The sequence below is a fragment of the Erpetoichthys calabaricus genome, chromosome 18 (assembly GCF_900747795.2).
Source record: "Erpetoichthys calabaricus chromosome 18, fErpCal1.3, whole genome shotgun sequence".
In the NCBI taxonomy this organism is placed as follows: Eukaryota; Metazoa; Chordata; class Cladistia; order Polypteriformes; family Polypteridae; genus Erpetoichthys; species Erpetoichthys calabaricus.
Genome location: NC_041411.2, coordinates 62,836,857 through 62,842,856, shown reverse-complemented (window position 1 = coordinate 62,842,856; position 6,000 = coordinate 62,836,857). Strand labels below are relative to the sequence as shown.

Sequence of the window (6,000 nt, the reverse complement as noted above, 5' to 3'; positions counted from 1 at the left end):
CATTGCACTTGGAGTCTTGAAGGCCAGACTCCCACTTCTCTGTAGATTTTGTGTGCTAAGTGCATTCTGTGGTGATACAACACTGCCATTCCTGAGGTGACAAAAGCCAGAGCTTAGATGAATTAATATTTAAGACGCTGCTTTGTAGGTCTGTATTATCATTTCCAAGTGATCCCTCTGGCAAGTGAATTCCTTCTTCAGAAAAATACACACGCTGACTGGCAGGTTGTACGTCGGTCAAAGTACATGCAGCCCTTTGGCTCTTTCAGCGTTTGTCTTACGGTTTGAATGAGGAAGTGCAGAGTTTTTTTTTCCCCACTCAATAAGCTAGTCTTTCAGGTAATAATTTACATTAGGAACAGGAAGTTTCAGTTTCTCACTGTGGAAACAATCACAAGTCAACGACAGCAGTAATGGTTGTGTTGTAGTAATGCGGGCTGGAACTGTGATGAGCTGAGCTAGAGACAGGCTCTCATTTTGACACGGTAAGATACAAACTTGTTTAGACTTCTTAACATTTACCAGTATGTGCCTTTAGAACCTTATACTGATATTAATGAACTAGCCTTCGAGTCTAACATTTTCAGAACAGTTAAGATATTTAATGGCATTCATTATGTTACAGAATCCTTTTAGGTGGTCATTCTAACATGTAGTGCACAATTTATTCAAATGTGACTCTTTCCCACCTTGTTGAATTTGGAACTGGTGAACCCAATTCTTTTGATTCATTATTTTTAGAGCCTATCCAGGCAACATTGAGGTCAAGGCAGCCCTAGGCATTATACTAATCCAACACAAAACACACACACAAGATATTAAATTAATATGAATTAGAAAGTTGATAGTCTTTTCTAATTAAGGTGAGCAGGCTAAAAGCCACTCTCCACCTCTATTTCCCAGGTCTTCTATGCTTTGCTGCTAAATATGCTGTGCTCTGTCCTGGTCAGTCTTGCTTGGTCTTGTTTTTCCCCTTCAGGAAGTAAAGCAAATGGCCCTTTTTTCCAAGATCTGATTTCTGGTAGTGACTATTGAGCCGTGTTATGTCCTGATCCCACTTTTGTTCAGTTGCTATGCACCAGCTAGGGGGATCATTTCTGCTGTGGATGTACAAAAGTATGAAGTGAGGCACAGGAGCAACAGTAAATGGATTAGCCATTGAGCTCCATCTCCAAACATCATACTTAATGTTTGTAATCAATAAATCTGGATCCAACTGAATCAGACAATTTGCTTTTCTTTACTTTTGTTTTTTATCTTTGCTTGTTTGACTATCAATTACCGTTTAATGAACACTCGTCTCTGAATAAATCACATTAAGGAGTGAAACATCATTTGACAATTAAGAACCAGTCCATCAATGAAAAGAGAACCACTCATTGCTCCTTGGCACCTTATAATCTCCAACCCCTCCTTCTCTTTCCAAGTTCAGATATCTCTTCCTCCTCACCATTGGACCAGTTGCAGTGTTAATTTCATTGAAAAAAGCTGTGCCGAAAAATACTTGTCAACTACTTTATTTTTGTAACAAAAACAAAACCAAGCTAAATAAAAAGGTGCCTATAACGATGAAAACTGAAACGATGCTTTTAAAATGATCATTTCTGAAAAAGAAACAAAATGGATATAGTACAGTTAAGTCCATAAATATTTGGACAGAGACAACTTTTTTCTAATTTTGGTTCTGTACATTACCACAATGAATTTTAAATGAAACAACTCAGATGCAGTTGAAGTGCAGACTTTCAGCTTTAATTCAGTGGGGTGAACAAAACGATTGCATAAAAATGTGAGGCAACTAAAGCATTTTTTTAACACAATCCCTTCATTTCAGGGGCTCAAAAGTAATTGGACAAATTAAATAACTGGAAATAAAATGTTCATTTCTAATACTTGGTTGAAAACCCTTTGCTGGCAATGACAGCCTGAAGTCTTGAACTCCTGGACATCACCAGATGCTGGGTTTCCTCCTTTTTAATGCTCTGCCAGGCCTTTACTGCAGCGGCTTTCAGTTGCTGTTTGTTTGTGGGCCTTTCTGTCTGAAGTTTAGTCTTCAACAAGTGAAATGCCTGCTCAATTGGGTTAAGATCAGGTGACTGAGTTGGCCATTCAAGAATTTTCCACTTCTTTGCTTTAATAAACTCCTGGGTTGCTTTGGCTGTATGTTTTGGGTCATTGTCCACCTGTATCATGAAACGCCACCCAATCATTTTGACTGTATTTAGCGGGATTTGAGCAGACAGTATGTCTCTGAATACCTCAGAATTCATTCGACTGCTTCTGTCCTGTGTCACATCATCAATAAACACTAGTGTCCCAGTGCCACTGGCAGCCATGCACGCCCAAGCCATCACACTGCCTCCACCGTGTTTTACAGATGATGTGGTATGCTTTGGATAATGAGCTGTTCCACGCCTTCTCCATACTTTTTCTTGCCATCATTCTGGTAGAGGTTGATCTTGGTTTCATCTGTCCAAAGAATGTTTTTCCAGAACTGTGCTGGCTTTTTCAGATGTTCTTTAGCAAAGTCCAATCTAGCCTTTCTATTCTTGAGGCATATGAGTGGCTTGCACCTTGCAGTGCACCCTCTGTATTTACTTTCATGCAGTCTTCTCTTTATGGTAGACTTGGACATCGATACGCCTACCCGCTGGAGAGTGTTGTTCACTTGGTTGGCTGTTGTGAAGGGGTTTCTCTTCACCATGGAAATGATTCTGCGATCATCCACCACTGTTGTCGTCCGTGGACGTCCAGGTCTTTTTGCGTTGCTGAGTTCACCAGTGCTTGCTTTCTTTCTCAGGATGTACCAAACTGTAAATTTTGCCACTCGTAATATTGTAGCAATTTCTCGGATGGGTTTTTTCTGTTTTCGCAGCTTAAGGATGGCTTCTTTCACCTGCATGGAGAGCTCCTTTGACCGCATGTTGTCTGTTCACAGCAAAACCTTCCACATGCAAGCACCACACCTCAAATCAACTCCAGGCCTTTTACCTGCTAATTGATAATGACATAACGATGGACTTGCCCACACCTGCCCGTGAAATAGCCTTTGAGTCAATTGTCCAATTACTTTTGAGCCCCTGAAATGAAGGGATTGGGTTAATAAAATGCTTTAGTTGCCTCACATTTTTATGCAATCGTTTTGTTCACCCCACTGAATTAAAGCTGAAAGTCTGCACTTCAACTGCATCTGAGTTGTTTCATTTAAAATTCATTGTGATAATGTACAGAACCAAAATTAGAAAAAAGTTGTCTCTGTCCAAATATTTATGGACCTAACTCTATGTTACAAACAGACAACTGGACAACGAGTGGCATGAAGTGTTAAACAGAATAATTACACATTCTCTATTATACACAACAAAGTCTCCCAACCAATAACAAGCATGAATACAGTGGTCAGTTTTAACCAGGTCTATGTATTGTCGTACATGGCTGGGGTTCAGACCCGGCCGGGACACCTGGAGGGACCAAGAGGTGGCATATTTGTCCTCCGGGCCATGAGGAGCCAACCACTCTGGAGCAGAAGAGGGCCACGGAAGGGGAGCAGGGAGGCTCAAGTCCGTGGAGGCCCGTATCCACCGCCAGGGGGTGCCCCGAGCCTCATGGAGCCCGGGGCTTATTTACATCCGCCACGCCAATGGACGTTGATCCTTCCAGGGTCACCCAGAGTGCTTCCGGGTGCTCTCCTGATGCTTCCGCCACACCAGGACGTGACGTCAGGTGGAGCACCTGGAGCTCATCCGGGTGAGGATAAGAGGGGCCGCCTCCCTCCAATCACAGAGCTGGAGTCGGGAGCAGGAGCAGGACGAAGCATCTGGAGAGAGAGGACAGGTGGCCCAGGGATGAGGAGAGAGAAGGCTATGCCATCTCAAAAAACAAGGCCTGCTCATGCGTTACTTATTGGTCCAGTGACGTCACAATCGAGGTGCTATGTTTACAAACAGTGCCAGCTGAACTTTCCGTCTAAGATCGTCGTTGAAGTTGTAAAGAAAGTTAATGGCTTTTTAGTTTTTGATATAAAGTTATTGCAAACGTAAAGGTTATAAGTTCAGATGTCTGCGGTGCAGTGCAAGGTAATATTTTGATGTGTTTTGTTTATTTTAATGGTGAACAACTGCATCGCGTGCTGGGTAACATCGATAATGCTGCAAGTGGAGGTTAGGGCATGTAATGCAGTATAATGGTGTGACTCTGTGACCTGTGTTAGGTTTCGCCTAGTGAAATGATGGGGATTTCACCACGACAAATTTTTTTAAACATACAGAAAAGCCAAGCAAAATGACACCTTTTATTGGCTAACTAAAAAGATTACAATATGCAAGCTTTCGAGGCAACTCAGGCCCCTTCTTCAGGCAAGATGTAATCTGAGCGAGCTTTAAGGAGAGCTTTTTTAGACATGCAGCTTTGTTGTTCTCCATCTGTGCTCCAGTTTTCAACACTCTAATTTAAGAGCTCGAGTGTTTTCATTAAACCAGGAAGAGTTTCTATGTGCTTTGTTCACTTTTGTTTTAAAGGGAGTCACTGCGTCCAGAGCATCTCTCAAGGTCACATTATAATGTGATGTTAGCTGACTCATCTAAATGGTTTTCCACAATTGCACTCAACTTAATCAAAGTATCTATAAATTTTAAAGCAGAATTACAATCTAGATGTCGCACTGTCTTTGTTTTAATCTGTGAATGTGTTGGCAAGGGTAGGACTAAATCAAATGTAATTAAGTAGTGATCGGAAATAACTTCATTTAATGGAGTAATATTTAAATTTTGAATTTCAACTTTGTAAGTTATAATTTAATCTAATGTGTGGTCATGATTATGAGTTGAACTTTTGACAAACTGACAAAATCCTACTGAATTTAACAAATAAGTAAAACATTTGCTAAAAGTGTCAGTTTCCACATTAATGTGCACATTAAAATCCCTCATCAATACTATGTGATCATAATTTATAGCCAAATCAGATAAAAGGTTGCTAAATTCAGTCATGAACAATGAATATGGCACTGGTGGTCTGTAGACTAGCACTATAATTGTGTTGGAATCTGTTTTAATATTTAAAATGAATGCTTCAAAGGATGTAAAGTCGCCTACATTTTTGGAAGTGATTTGCATTTTGTTACAAGGCCTCCTCCTCGACCAGAATTTCTAGACTTATGAAGGAATGAGTATCCATCTGGTGACGTCTCAGCTAGGGGAACAGTGTCACATTTACTAAGCCGGGCTTCAGTGAGAAGACACAGATCACATTTTGTACTTAATATAATATCGTTTATCAAAACAGCTTTACTGCCAAGAGAGAATGTTCAATAAAGAAGCGTTTAAAACTGCATGCTTCTTTCTGAACTGGTGATATATTTTTGTTTTAATTTGAAGTAAATTTCTATTACAGATTCCCATGGTGGTTTGATCTCTTGGTTTAATTATACACCTTATTTTTTGGCTATCAAGTCATTTAAGGGTTGCATCAAGACTAAATTTACTGGATGCCCCACAACAGGGATTATGGGTAACAGCTTCAGGATAGTAACAGGTGGGATAAACAAGAGCCTGTGATTTAAGATCACATGACTGCAACCTGGATGGTGCTCTAATCAGTCAGCCAGGCAAGGGGGAGTCCACCCACATAGAATATAGAAAGACATAATTATAAATGTAACAGAAAACACATACAATAAAGCATGACAACTTAGAAACAACAAAAATAATTGCAAAATACGCAAACACATGTAATACCATAACAGGCGGAGACAACCTGCAGTCCCTTGTGGTTCATTGAATGCACTCATGGTGTGGTGAGTTTCTTGAATTTTTAACCTAATCCTTTCTTTTTAACTTGCCTTGCATTGCCTTTTCACACAGGTGGTGCAGTGGTAGCGTTACTGCCTTGCAGTAAAAAGATCATGGGTTTGCATCCCAGATCCTCCCTTTGTGGTAGCACTTAGTGAACAGTCAGAAAAGTACTATATAAATGTAATGAATTATTACTATTTTTATTTCC

General features: G+C 40.3%; 1 protein-coding gene across 1 annotated transcript in view; it reads left to right on the top strand.

Annotated features, from left to right (window-relative positions):
- Positions 1-369: 369 nt before the first annotated feature.
- Positions 370-6,000, top strand: part of si:rp71-17i16.5 (phosphatidylinositol 4,5-bisphosphate 3-kinase catalytic subunit gamma isoform) — a 71,716-nt gene continuing 66,085 nt past the window's right edge. Inside the window, 1 exon segment of the mRNA XM_028824723.2 lies at positions 370-485. The gene's annotated coding sequence lies outside the window, so the exon portion shown is untranslated.